Source organism: Trichechus manatus, unplaced genomic scaffold, assembly GCF_000243295.1.
Source record: "Trichechus manatus latirostris isolate Lorelei unplaced genomic scaffold, TriManLat1.0 scaffold00121, whole genome shotgun sequence".
Lineage (NCBI taxonomy): Eukaryota > Metazoa > Chordata > Mammalia > Sirenia > Trichechidae > Trichechus > Trichechus manatus.
Genome location: NW_004444057.1, coordinates 3,159,318 through 3,174,801, shown reverse-complemented (window position 1 = coordinate 3,174,801; position 15,484 = coordinate 3,159,318). Strand labels below are relative to the sequence as shown.

At 40.4% G+C, this 15,484-nt stretch overlaps 1 pseudogene; it reads left to right on the top strand.

Moving 5' to 3' along the window:
* Nucleotides 1–611: 611 nt before the first annotated feature.
* LOC101343721 (PHD finger protein 23 pseudogene) lies at nucleotides 612–13,060 on the top strand (annotated as a pseudogene).
* The last annotated feature ends 2,424 nt before the right edge of the window (nucleotides 13,061–15,484 follow it).

Here is a 15,484-nt window from a genome sequence, read left to right as displayed (position 1 = left end):
AGTGAGCAGAGTAAAACTTGCCTTTTCCAGGGCAGGCTTCATTCTACTTTATAAATTACATGTTACCTGCCTTGCTCTCTCATCTGGGTCAAGATTTGTTCTTACAGAATGTTGCCAGGGCAACAATGCCTGTGGCTTTTCAAAGTATTTCAGGAGTGACTGAAGAGCCTCTCTATCTGCTGGTGAAGCTACCTGGGGATGAGTGAGAGGCCTTATGTCAATTTGTTTCTTATTAAGATCACATTAATAAGCATTACTCGTAATTCTCTCAGGTAAACCGTTATTCTTGGACTTGTGCTTATATGTTTCCAAACACAAAATTCTCCATATCCATGTCCATGCATTTCACAGCTCAATTCTCAAAAGTTAATTCACTTCACTTGCTCTGTGTCCTCTGAAGGTCACAATCCAGTCTGGTTTAAGAGGCTGTTGAGGACAGTCTGGGGAGGGGCAGGTCCTTTAGGAATTCAGTGGTTGAGAATGCACTGTGCATCTGGTTGTATATGGACTGATATTTGGATAATTAAAGGAGGTATTGTTTGACAGTCACCAAGAAGACCCTGGGATTGTTAACAAGAAGTTGCACCCAGGTTGGTATGGAGAAACGGGTAATGGAGTAAGTAAGTCAGAGACCACCCCGGTGCTCTGTACACAACCTGGAAGAAAACATACCACAGAAGTCTAATTTTGATCTGAGTCTGACCACCATGGAATATGAGTCCCTGGGTGGTGCTCGACTACTAGCTGAAAGGTTGGTAGTTTGAACCCCCCAGAGGCACCACAAAAGACAGCCCTGGAGATCTTCTTCTGAAAGGTCATAGCCTTGAAAATCCTATGGAGCAATTCTACTCTGCACATGTGGGTCATGAGTCAGAATCCACTCAGTGGCAACTAACAACAAAAACAACCATAGTCTGAAATAACAGCCCATGGCTGGGGTTGGACAAGGTAGAGATAAGAAGTAGAAAAGCTTTACCAGTCTCTCTGTGGGAAGCAGATTTGCTCTGGCTCTTACAGTGTTTGCTTTTGAGAGATAAATGAGGAATCCAACTTCCTCTGTTTTTCAGTTAGTGAGTAGAAGTATCTTTGTACCATGCCTCTATCCTCTTAAGAAAACAAATCTCCATTAATATGCTTACAAAATATAACCCACAGTCAGGAGCCAGGCTGAACTTGATAGTAGAAGTACCAGACAGAAGAGGGGAGCTTGTGGCTTTCTGACTTTGACTTTAATCAGGTCGCCTTGATTACATAGCACAAGCACTGAGAAGCTTGATTGAATGACTTTAGTTCATTGACATCTTTATATAGCTGAGTATGTAATTTGTAATTTAACCAACTCAGTTACCTGTGGGTTACCATGGTAATAAAGTATATGCTGAAATGACATTTAACATTAATTTTATTATTTTAATTTACAATCAGTGGAACACAATAGCACTTCCCTACCAATGTACTTCATTTTAGGGTAACAGAAAAAATAAGTGTACTTGCATTCTCAGAGTAGCTACGAATTATGGAGTATTAAAGAGAAAAGGTTAAGACCAATTCATCTATCTCCAAATTAACCCTTAAATTGATGTAGACAGTTGGGTTAAATGGGCCCTCTTGAAATAGGTATCTATCTGGCCTTCTGACCTGTGGGTGGGTGGTATTTGGTCCTGAGATGAGTTACATCCAATCCAGGCTGGAAAATGTGATATAATGAGATGGTAGTACCCTAGCTCCTTAAGTTTAGCATTTCAGCACTGGATTGAGGTGTACTTATACTTTGTTTGCAACCTGTGATTATAGAAAAGAAGCCTTGGTTGGACTTTTCTGGTTTGGTTAATATTCTAGGAATTATTACTCATGCATAATGGAAACATTGCGAATATTGCTGTTGTTGTTAGGTGCCGTCGAGTCAGTTCTGACTCATAATGACCCTATCTACAACAGAACGAAACACTGCTGAGTCCTGCACCATCCTCACAATTGTTGTATGCTTGAGCCCATTGTTGTAGCCACTGTGTCAATCCATCTAATCTCACCATCCTTGCTTCTAAGCAACATTCTCGCTGTACATTTTCAGCAGATAGGGAATACTGGAAACTCTTTTATCCAGTTGTAGATTTGTGACAAAAAGGTATAATTATGGGATAATATGAACACATTTAAAAGTCTCCAAAAGGCTTGATCTGTGTGTGTGTGTGTGTGTTACTACTATTGCTAATAACATATATGACCCAAAATTGACATGAAAAGAATCTATAGCTTTATAATGGCTTTGAAAATGATACTATCTGGATTCACTATCTTCTAAGGCCCAGGGTTGCCATGAACTTGGGCTATGCCTTGTGAAGAGGTCCATGGATCGTGGCCCCCATTCTTGACTCCTCTCTTAATCACGTCTGACTCTAATGACATTCATATTTCTGCTCTTTCTTTCAGCTCCTATTCAAAGTTGATGAGCTTTTACCTTTTCTTTTTAAAATTCTTTCTGTTGGGAAGACTATCATGGGAATATATTTCAGGGTACTGCTTTTGTTTTTGGTTAGTAAACGAAACTAATGCCCTAACAGAAGTAAGTGAATATTTTCACCATGTTCTGCAAAAGTACATATTTTCTTTTAAATATGGAAATAAAGATGCATAAGATATATTTTAAGTCTAGCTAATACCTTGTTTTGTCAGACAGCTATGTGCAGAAATACTCTTAAAAATAGATCCTGTGTTTTAATGGTAAATGTAATCTCTGTAAGGTGTGAATAGTGACAGAAAACATAGAATCCAACTCTCTTTCCTTAAATGAAGCATTCATCTCAGAAACCAACCAGAGGAAAATTGAACTTGGCATACCCCAACTACCTTTTAGTTATTTATTGAGAAGTTAATTCAAATTTTGCCACCAAGCCATCACATTGATTATTTTTCCATCTAACCACTCGCACAGCTAATGATAAATAATCAAGCCAAAAAATAATTGGCGGTCTTAGGGAGAGAATGATATTAAAAGGTAGAAAATGAATGTATCCATCAACTAATGGAAATAAAACCAATAAGCACCAAAACAGTAAGGAAAGCATTAATTCAGGCAGCGCCTTTTAGTTTGCCTTAGGAATCATGAGTAGCAATTTGAAATCCTGTTTTTCTCCTGGGAAGAAGTGCTGCCTGGAATATGATATAAACTATACTGATCAAATAAAGAGGAAAGCCTCAGGCTAAAACAGAGAGAAAGAAGTTACAACAAAGAAAAACAGCTAGTTGTATGAAATGACACATTTATACACCAGCAAAGTAAAATTAGAAATCTCCCCCCACATAAATGTTACATCAGCTGCAGAAGAAAAATAGCTGTATCACAAAGAGCAGATTGGAGAAAGAGAATAACATAAAATAGAAGATTATTTCAAATAATTCCCAGAGGATGTCTCCATAATATATCTGTGTGTATGTATCTATATACATATATACATATATTTAGGTTTTGATTATGATATAATAATATTAATTTCAGTTTGTTATACAGTAATGCACAGATTCACCTGAAAGAAGCTGAATGGTTCAGAAAAAATTAAATGGTAAGTAATATTAAAATGTACATATTGGAACAAAAATTTTATGAGTATAGGTTATTAAAGTTAAACAGGCATTTGACATTCTCTTTTTCCTTTGGAAACTTTAAGTTCTCCATCAAGCAAAATGGTTCGCTTTGGCTTTTGTGAGCATCACTGAGTTTAGAAAAGTGTAACCAATGACAAAATGAAATATTGCAGGGGTATGCTTTGGACGTGACGAATTTGATACTTCAGCAGTTTCTATTGGAAATTCCACGTCATCTATTAGGAAGGCCTCTGTGCCTCGTCTTATGCAGTAGATGGGTTTTGAAAGGCAACAGAACAGATAAGTACAATGTTTGTAAATTAAATCAATGTGCTTATAATTTGTGGCTTATCATTTTGTAAAACCAAGAGTCCATTTCTAGTGTCAATGACTAGGCCTAAAATATCTCATTGATTGTTGTTGTCGGGTGCTGTCGAGTTGGCTCCAACTCATAGCGACCCTACCTACAACAGAACGAAACACTGTCCGGTCCTGTGCCAGCCTCACAACCATTGTTATGCTTGAGCCCATTGTTGCAGCCACTTGTTGTGAATCCATCTCATTGAAGGTCTTGCTCTCTTTTGCTGACCCTCTACTTTACCAAGCATGATGTCCTTCTCAAGGGACTAGACCCTCCTGATAACTTGTCCAAAATATATGAGACGAAGTCTTGCCATCCTTGCTTCTAAGGAGCACTCTGGCTGTGTTTCTTCCAAGACAGATTTGTTCATTCTTCTGGCAGTCCGTGGTATATTCAATATTCTTCGCCAACACCGTAATTCAGAGGCACCGATTCTTCTTCAGTCTTTCTTATTCATCGTCCAGCTTTCTCATGCATATGAGGCTATTAAAAATACCATGGCTTGGGTCAGGTGCAGCTTACATATTGCTGAAAGCAATTTCAATGTGTCCAAAAATGCTAGAATGACCAAGAGAAAAGATAGAAATTATAGGAAATCATAAATGATTCATATTATAGGTAATAAAATGTAAACAAGTAAGATTTTATGGGTGCTTAATATTTGCAGCAACTGGCAATCATTTCACTTTTCCCTTTCCTGGGTCAACTATAGAATGCCAAGTTCATATTTTAATCTATCAATAACATTTTTCACAGCTGATTGCTCCTTCCTCTTCAAATACTCTTAAGACACAATCCCCTCTAAAAATTACTCTTGTCTCATTGGTTGTTCCTTTTCTGTCTCCTTTGCTGATCACATGTCAACAGTGACCTATTCTAGGTCTCAGTCCTTGGACCACTTCTCTCTACTTGGTCTCATGTACTTGATGATCTCATTCAACCTCATGACTCTCAATACCACAGATAAGTGAATTACACCCTTCACCCCTGAGCTCCAGACTCATATATGGAACTATATATTCAATATCTCCATTTGGGTGTCTAATAAGCACCTCAAACTTAATATATGCAAAACCAAACACCTGATCTCCCTCATGCTTGCCTCTTAATATCTTCCCATTTCAAGAAATAAAAACTTCATCCTTTCATTTATTCAAGGTCCAAACCTTGAGTCATCCTTAAATCCTTTCTTACTCTCATACCTCACACTGAATCTGCCTGCAAATCCCCACCTCCACTAACATCGGCCTAATCTAAACTACTAACTTGCAATCACCTCCTAACTCATCTCCCTTATTCTTCTCTTACCCACTTGCAGTTTTTTACTCGCAAAGCAGCCAAAGTGATTCTTTAAAACATAAACAAACTCAGGTTACTCCTCTATCCTAAAGCCTCCAATCACTTCCCATCTCACTCAGGGTAAAAGGCAAAGTCCTTACATCGGCCTACAAACTCTGCATGATCTGACTGCTTCACCTCCCTGACTGCATCTCTTATTAATCTTGCTCTCACTCAGTCTCCTCTAACTGCAGCATCCTTGTTATCATTCAGTCATGCCAGACACACTTTCACCTCAAAGCCTTTCAGCCTTGACTGCTCTTCTCCTGGATATAGACATGATTTCTTCCTCTTTACTCAAATGTCATCTTCTTCATGAGATCTTCTCTAGTCACCCAATTTAAATTACAATTCCCATTCCATCACTCTCTGTCCTTCCCTTATCATTCTCCATGGCACTTATTCACAATCTGATGTGGAATATGTTTTACTTTTTACTGTGCCATGATCCAAGTGAACCTCAATTGTAGCAATTTATTCCAGGAGGAAAACCATATAGCTATTCTAGAGAGCAAAGCCTGGGGTCATTTAAAATCTTAAAATCTGAAGGGTGATTATCTTGCCTTCCAGTTTCTTCACTGATTTTATATCTCTGTACAGGATATAAAATATCATGAACCAGCCTATAAAGTGATGTTGCACTGTCCTTTACATTTTAAGTTGTCCCTCTGTCTTCTCCTACTTTAACATGCATTGCATGTAGGGGGAAATTATTGCCTTTTTTGTGCATTGCTGTATCCTCAGTATCCAAAGACCTATAACCTGTTACTGTAGAGTCGATTCCGACTCACAGTGACCCTATAGAACAAAGAACTGCCCCATATGGTTTCCAAGGAGAGGCTGGTGGATCCGAACTGCTGAGCTTTTGGTTAACAGCTGAGCTCTTAACCACTATGCCACCAAAGACCTATAGGAGGGGCTTAATTAGTATTTGTTGAATGCATGGCTGATTGTAAAAATAGCTCTAGGGTCACTTTGAATATTTAAAGACTCTGTCCTAGATGCACATTCTATTGTAGGGTCTGAATTTGTAACTTGTGGAATTAATAGTCTAAAATTGGGACCAAGGTTTATAGAGTAGAACACACCATTGATGTAAGTGGAACAGAGGTTATTCAAGGAAAAGAAATACAAAATCGGGATCTGGCAAATGCAGTTTATTGTTCACCCAACAGACATTTCTTTTTTCTTGGTGAAAGACTTCTGATTTTATGACTGCTGTAATGAATCCAGCCCTGGAATGAATCATGATTAATTTAAGCCAATCATGCAAATCTCATTCCTCTTTGTCCAGTGACTAAACTAGGCCAGGTCTAGTCAGTGTAATGTAAAAAGTCTTAGGGGAAAAATTTTTTACCCTCATAAAATAGTGAGTGGTGCAAAAAAAAAGCTTTTATTTGCCCTACTCCTTGCTTCTTGCTTTGGAGATTGCTTTTTGAGGAAACACTACTTGGAGCTGGAAGAGCTAACTTGCAACCGTGCAGGAGGTATCATCAACTTACTGAGAATGCCTGAGCAAAAACATGGCAAAAGTCGGTGTCCTTGTTGACAGTGTTGACACTTGCCAACCTAAGAACTGCTTACCTGCAGACTTCCAGAAAACACATATTTATATTGCTTAAACCACTCTTCATTGGGTATTCTGTTACTCATAGCTTAAATTATCCTGATACAGAGGACTTTAAAATGTGAAGACATGGCCATGATCCAAATGAACATCAATTGTAACAATTAGTTGGGGAAAACAACCAGTTGCCTTCAAATTGACTCTAAGTCATGATGACGCCATGTGTGCAGAGTAAAACTGTGATCCATAGGATTTCCAATGGCTGATTTTTTGGAAGTAATCGTCAGGCCTTTTTTCTAAGGTGCCTCTGGGTGGACTCAAACTGCCAACCTTGTGTTTAGCAACCAAACATGTTAACTATTTGCACCACCCAGGGATACCCAGGGAAAACAAACACATAGCTACCGCAGAAAAGGAAGTCTGGGGTCATTTTAAAATCTTGAAGTCTGAAGGGTGATTATCTTGCCCTCCAGGTTCTTCATTGCTTTACATCTCTGCGTAGAATGTATAATATCATGAAGCAGCATATAAAGTACTGTTGCACAGTCTTTCACATTATAGGTTGTCCCCTCCCCCTTGTCCCCTATACACTTTATAATGCCAAAGAAGATACTCCTTTGACATCAGTGGTGCCTGGCCAGGGGCCTGCCTCATAGCCCTCTGCACTCAGAACTGACTTATGTAATGTGCATCCATCACCCACATAAGGAAGCTCTGCATCCCACAGAGCTCTAACAGTGGCCACCTTATCCTTAGTAGGAATTCTCTTTCTCATTATTCTTTCTCTTTGAGTGAGCTCCAAATCCTCTGGCTTCAATCAAATGACTCTCTTCTAACATTTTCTTTACAGGGTTGAACCATTGTTCATGCTCAATTAAGGATGATGACGAATAATGCAACTAACAGTAATTAGTAGCCTGAAAGAAAAGGATGGCTAAAAAACAGTAGGGAACTTCCCAAAAGAATTTTATTCCTATTTAGACAAGTCATATGAAAAACGTAGCGGAAGCATCATCCACCCGGGACAGAGCAAGGCTGGACAAATAACAAGAATAGATGACAGTGGGGAGTTCTGCAATAGTGAGGTAATGAGCTGAAAGACCCAACAGTTTTTTCATTCTGTTTAATTTCAAAGGTTTAATTTTCACCATTACCAAATGGTGATTATTACATCCCCTTGTGAACACAGCCTTGACCTAGATACTACCACCTAGAAGCATATTATGCCAGCATGCATTTTGAACTTCCCTTAGTTATATTCATAGGAAAACAGTACCCAGTGAAATGTTGTTAATAAAGAATAATCTTGCTTCTCTGCCTTTTGCTCTTCCTGTGTCCTGTGACTGTGACTGGAATGCCTCCCTTCTCCCACCCATTCTGCTATTCTAGTCCTTCCCATCCTTCAGTGCTCCTTTCAGGTCCCTGCCCTCCTGGAAGCCTTTACGGGGCCTTCCTCTCTGTATTTGTACCACAGACTGGGTGGCTTATACCATCAGAAATCAAGCACATAGTGGCGCAAGTACTAAACCTATTTTAGATGTTAGCGTAAAAGGTCTTTGAAGGGAAATCGTATTAAGAGAAACAGATCTTTTGTGTGCTTAAATGAGGAGGTTATTCAGTGACGTTACTAAATTCATCTGAAGACTATTTTTTAAGATAATTTTCTGAGGAAAATACAAATACTTAGTCTCACTATATGCTACCTGTATTCAGGCATGAGTTAGACACTTGACCACATGAGATACCTTTTGGCTTAGTGTATTGTCGGTAATTCCATTAATTTAGGTTGTATAGATGGTCAAATCAGAAACAATTTAATATACAGTGCAGATTGCTGGAATCTAACTGGTTTTCCTTCCTTGTCATAACTCTTGTGTAAGTGTGGCATTGATGGTTCAGTGGTAGAATTCCCACCTTCCATAAGAGAGACTCAGGTTCGATTCCCAACCAATGAATCTTATGCGCAGCCACCACCCATCTGTCAATGGAGGCTTGTGGGTTACTATATGCTGAACAGGTTTCAACAGGGCTTCCAGGCTAGGAAGAAAGGTCTGGTGATCTTCTTTTACAAATCAGCCAATGAAAACCCTATGGATCACAACAACAACAAAATCCTATGGAACACAATGGTCCAATCCCTAACTGATCATAGAGACGACGCAGGACCCAGAAGTATTTCGTTTCATTGTGCGCGGGGTTGCCAGAAGTGTGAGGCCAACTCGATGGCAACTAACAACAATAACAACAAAGTGTAGTCACCAGCACTCTTTTTCTAATGATGGAAGGGGTATGAATGGTGATGAGCTGAAAAAATGAACTCAGTGAATGTCATCTGCTATATGCAAATCATGGAGGGAACTTCTGGCAATTGTCTCTTTGTTTAATTTTTCCTAGAAAAATATGGGAATATGGTTCTGTTAACCTGGTAAGATATTAAGGCAGGCTCTGGGCTTTATTCAATCAGTAACGGTTTCAGGTCCCTTCATGGGTTGGGATATCACCACTGTGCAAAAATTGAACCTTGATGACAAGTATTTTCTGTAGGTGTCTGTGATATCACCAAGCTGTGGGAGGAGTGAGCTTTTGCCAATGGGACTGAGCGACAGTGTCTAAATAATTAAGACCTTTGGAAACGGGTCTGTTCTTGCTGAGGAAGCCAAGCTACTCAGCCTGATTAGTGCTTCCTGGAACTTCCTGAGCTGTGGGTCCAAGCTGTGATCACCTGGTTTGACCCTGAATGCGAAACTGCAAGTGTGGCCACTTTCCAGCTCCCACAGTCCTTTAATAATGAAATAATTGAATTACAAGGCAAAAGACTCCTAAGAAAAATGTAGATTCTATTAAAACCAGGCTGTGCTGTGAATAAAGCAGTTTCTTATTTGGTGCATGGGAAAAGTCAGGAGGAGGGAGACTGTTCCACATAGTCACCATTAGTGAAAGAATTTTTTCAAGAAATATTCCACAGTGTCACTGAATCAATGACATAGGTAAATTTAGCAAAACTTGTGGAAGTCTTTTGCTGTGGCTTTTGTGATGGGTTAGAGCGGAGTAGAAAGTTATGCCCCTGACATAAAAATGTGAAATACTTTTGCCCAAGACGTAGAAGATTGTTAAAGAGAGAACCTGACAGTAAGTTCACAGCACAACCAAAGCTGAGGCCTTATCACTGCTAACTAAGATTTGATCTGGAGAACTGCCAAACAAATGTGACTGAATTTCCTTTGACAGAAGAAAGAACAGAGCAAAAGTGAAGACTGTCTTAGTTATCCAGAGCTGCTGTGACAGAAATACCATAAGTGGATGGCTTTAACAAACAGAAATTTATTTTCTCACAGTTTAGGGGGCTAGAAGTCTGAATTCAGGGTGCCGGCTCTAGGGGAAGGCTTTCTCTCTCTGTCAACTCTGGAAGAAAGTCCTTGTCCCTTCAGCTTGTTTTCTGGTTCCTTGGAGATCTCCATGTAACTTGACATCAATCTTCCTCCATCTCTGCTTCTTTCTTTTGCTTGTTTCATCTCTTATATCTCAAAAGAGAGTGAATTTAAGACACACCCTATACTAATCCTATCTCATTAGCATACCGAAGACAATCCATTTCCAAATGGGATTATAATCACAGGCATAGAGGTTAAAATAGGCAATACATATTTTTTGGGGACAGTTTAATCCATTACATTCCACACTTTGGCCCCCCCAAATTCTTGTCTTTGCCACATGCAAAACACATTCACCTCATCACATCACCTCAAAACTCTTAAATCACCTCCAAGTCCAAAGTCTCATCTTCTGAATCATCTAAATCAAACGTGGGTGAGACTTTAGGCGTATTCCATCCTGGGACAAAATTCCTTTCTGGCTGCGAACTGTGAAATCTAAAATATAAGTTATCTGTTTCAAAAGTATAATGGTGGAACAGGCACAAGGTAGACATTTCCATTACAAATGGGAGAAATTGGAGGAAAAGAAGGGATAACAGGCACCAAGGAAGTCCAAAACCTAGCAGAACAAATTACATTAGTTCTCAAGCCTTGAAAATAATCTTCTGTTCTTTGAAGTCATCTGGGCAATGGCCTTACCCTCCATACTCTGGCTGTTGGCCATGCTCTCTGGATTCTGGGTGGAGGCCTTTCAGCCCTGGGCTTCAGCTCCACCTTCTAAGTCCACTGGGACAGCAACTCTGCTCCCTTGGCTTTGGGTGCTGGTATTCTCCTAGTCCATTTGAGTGGCACTCTCACCCCCTTGGCTCTGGCAGGCCCCATTCTTCTGCCCCTTGAGCAGCTTTTGGCAGTGGCCCCATGCCCATGGCATGCCTTAATGGCAGCCCCACACTCCAGAACTTAGTTGGCCAAGATCTGACTCTTTGAAACCTAGAGGCTGTGGCCCTACCCTTTGAGATCCAAGAGACCATGGCCCCACCCTTTCAAACCGAGAAGGCCCTGCTTCCTGTGCTCCTTCCAACAGTTCTGCTGTTCTCTGAGCTGCTCTAGGAATATTCCTTTTCTTTTCTTGGAGGACAACAGATGTAGCTCCTTTGGCCTATTTCCTGCCTGTAGAATTCCAAGAGGTAGACAGCATTCTTTCATTTTGTTCCTTCTCTGTCCCATTCAGTCTAAGCTGGTGGGTTTTCTGTGTGGTAGTTGGTTAGATCCTTCAGTTACAGGCTTAATTTCTTTTGATCAGGTAGCCATGTCCTTGGGGAACATTCTAGGACATGTGTCCTTAGTTTGTACAACAAAATTTTCCAAATCTTTAAGTTTTGTTCTCATTTTGCATAGTTTATTTTTTAAAATTTTATTGTGTTTTAGGTAAAAGTTTACAGCTCAATTTAGTTTCTCATTCAAAAATTATGTACATATTATTTTGTGACATTGGTTGCAATCCCCACAATGTGACAGCACTCTCCCCTTTTCCATTCTGGGATCCCTGTGTCCACTGGTCTAGTTCCTGTCTCTTCCTGCTTTCTCACCTTGATTTTGGGCAAGAGTTGACCGTTTGGTTTTGTATACTTGATTGAACTAAGAAGCATGTTCCTCATGTGTGTTATTGTTTGTTTTATAGGCCTGTCTAATCTTTGTCTGAAAAGTGGGCTTTAGGAGCAGTTTCAGTTCTGAGTTAGCAGAGTGTCTGGGGACCATAGTTTCAGGGGTTCCTCCAGTTTCTGTCAGACCAGTAAGTCTGGTCTTTTTTAGTGAATTTGAATTCTGTTCTACATTTTTCTTCCACTCTGTTTGGGACTCTCTGTTGTGATCCCTGTTGGAGCAGTTGATGGTGGTAGCCTGGCACCATCTTGTTCTTCTGAGCTCAGGTTGGTGGAGGCTCTGGTTCATGTGGTCCTTTAGTCCTTTGGGCTAATATTTTCCTTGTGTCTTTGGTTTTCTTCATTCTCCTTTGCTCCGGGTGGGATGAGACCAATAGATATATATTAGATGGCTACTGGCAAGCTTTTAAGATCCCGGAAGCTACTCGCCAAAGTAGTATGTAGAACATTTTCTTTATGAACTATGTTATGCCCATTGACCTAGATGACCCCCGAGATTCCTTTCTCAGGGGGATCTCACCCAGCCTCCTCAAAAGGAGTGAAAGTTGGGACCAGGAAGGGGGCTGGCTTTGGGGTTCTTCAGAGGCCTCAGCCAGCCCCCAGCAATGGGGAAAAGAGGTCTTGAATCAAGAAGAGCAAGAAACAGAAGTTGAAAAAGGTGGGGGTTGGGGGATAGACTCCCACCTCCTGGGCCTCCCCAGGCACCTCCCAGTGATATAGACTTTGAAAAGTAGGAGGAGAAAGAGGAAATGGCAGCAGTGGTAGGAGGTGAAGCCCCAGCCCTTGTGTTCCCAACACCCCCTGAGGCTCCTAGGCCCCCTGCCACAGGGCCCCCGAAGGAGCCCCTCCCACTGACAGTGAAAGCAAGGAGGTGGGCAGCACTGAAACAAGCAAAAAAGGAGATGCCAGTTCTAGTGAAGGCGATATGTGGGTCATGGATAAGGACACCGTGGTAGAATCAGGTGATGACTCATGGAATCTGATCACATGTCACTGCTGAAAGCCTTTTGCAGGGCGGCCCATGATTGAGTGCAGCTTGCGTGGGATGTGGATACACCTCTCCTGTGCTAATATTAAGAAAACCAATGTTCCTGACTACTTTTACTGCCAGAAATGGAAGGAACTTCGGCCAGATGCCCAGTGGTTAGGGGTATCTCCCAAATCTGGAGAGCCTTGACATCACCAGCTCCAGGCTGGAACTTCCAACTGACAACGTAACTTGGGAACTGAGCCTCAGGGTCCTCAGCCCATCCCCTGGAGCTTGGACACTTCAAGGCAAGAATTCCCAAGGGAGACTTGCTTGGAAATGAGTGTCTCATGTTCCTATCCTTCCCTCCCTCCTCCCACTCCAACCTCTAGACTTGGACTTGGACCCACTGCAGTTGGGGGTGAGAGGCTGTCTGGGTCCCTAGACACACAATTCCTGCCCCTTGGACTTGCCATCCTTCACTTTCTGGGCCAGAGTTGGAATTGGGATGGAATGGGGCAGTTGTCTATAGAATTCTAGTGTAAATATTAGCACTCCCCTCCCTCATCGTTTCTTCTCTTATCTCCTCATTTATTTTCTTATACACCAGTTGCATTTTTAATTTTGGACTTCCTCTTTTGGGCATGGCAGCTCAAAGGTGGGGTACTAGATCCTGGCCAAAGGAGGAAGGAAAGCCCCAGCAACTCGATCCCTGAAGGTGTTTGTGTGTCTAGGAAACTTTTGTGACTTTACCTTGGTCAAGTTGTGCTTACTTATTGTATGTTGTCTTTCCCTTCACCAAAGTTGACACTTGTCTACTATCTAGTAAGTGGTTTCACCACCCTCTACCTCCTCACCATCATAACCATCAAAGAATGTCTTTTTTCTGTGTGTAAAAATTTTCTTGAGTTTTTATAATAGTAGTTTCATACAATGTTTATCCTTTATTGATTGACTTATTTCATTCAGCATAATGCCCTCCAGATTGATCCATGTTTTGAGACGTTTCACATATTCATCATTGTTCTTTACCATTGTGTAGTATTCTATTGTGTGTCTGTATCACAATTCGTTTATCCATTTATCTGCTGATGGGCACTTAGCTAGTTTCCATCTTTTTGCTGTTGTGAATAGTGCTGCAATGAACATGGATGTGCATATGTCTATTCATGTGATGGCTCTTATTTCTCTAGGATATATTCCTAGGAGTGGAATTGCTGGATCGTATAGTATTTCTATTTCTAGCTTTTTAAGGAGACACCATATTGTACCATTTTAAAATGGTACCACAGTGGTTGTACCATTTTGAATTCCCACTAGCAGTGCATAAGAGTTCCAAGCTCCCCAAAACCTCTCCAACATTTCTTATTTTCTTTTTTTCTGATGAGTCCCAGTATTGTCAGGGTGAGATAGTATCTCATTGTAGTTTATATTTGCACTTCTGTAATGGCTAATGATCGTGGTTATTTCCTCATGTGTCTGGTAGCTGCCTGAATGTCTTCTTTGGTGAAGTGTCTGTTCATATCCTTTGCCAATTTTTTAATTGGATTATTTGTCTTTTTGTTGTTGAGGTGTTAAAGTAGTTTGTGGATTTTAGAGATCAGATCCTTGTCGGATATGTTGCAGCCAAAACTTTTTTCCAAGTCTGTAGGTTCTCTTTTTACTCTTCTGGTGAAGTATTTTGATGAGCGTAAGTGTTAAATTTTTATGAGCTCCCAGTTATCTAGTTTATCTTCTGGTGTTTGTGCATTGTTAGTTATGGTTTGTATTCCTTTTACGCCATGTATAGGGCTCCTAGCATTGCCTCTATTTTTTTTTTTAGGTTTTATATTTAGGTCCTGGATCCATTTTGAGTTAGTTTTTGTGTATGGCGTGAGGTATGGATCTTGTTTCATTTTTTTACAAACAGGCATTCAGTTATACCAGCACTATTTCTTACAGTGGCTGTCTTTTCCCCATTTAATGGGCTTTGGCCCTTTGTCAAATTTCAGCTGCTCATAGATGGATGGATTTAATTCTGGGTTCTCAATTCTGTTCCACTGGTCTATGTGTCTGTTGCTGTACCAGTACCAAGCTGTTTTGACTACTGTTGACTATATAATAGGTTCTAAGATCAGGTAGTGTGAGACCTCCCACTTTGTTCTTCTTCAGTAATGCTTTACTTATATGGGACCTCTTCTCTTTCCATATAGCTTTGGTGGTTTGTTTCTACATCTCATTATAGAACGCTGTTGACATTTGGATCGGGATTGCATTGTAAGGATTTTCACAATGTTGAGTCTTCCTGTCCATGAGCATAGTGTGTTTTTCCACTTATGTAGGTCTCTTGCAGTAGTGTTTTGTAGTTTTCTTTGTATGGGTCTTTAACATCTCCGGTTAGATTTATTCCTAAATATTTTATCTTCTTGGGGGCTATTGTAAATTGTATTGATTTGCTGATTTCCTTTTCTAAGTTCTCTTTGTTGGTGTAGAGTAATCCAGTTGATTTTTTTATGTTAACGTTGTTTGCTGCTACTTTGCTGAAATCTTCTATTAGTTCCAGTAGCTTTCTTGTAGATTCTATGGGGGTTTCTATGTATAACAGCACATCATCTGCGAATAAGGGTGGTTTTACCTCTTCTTTACCAATTTGGA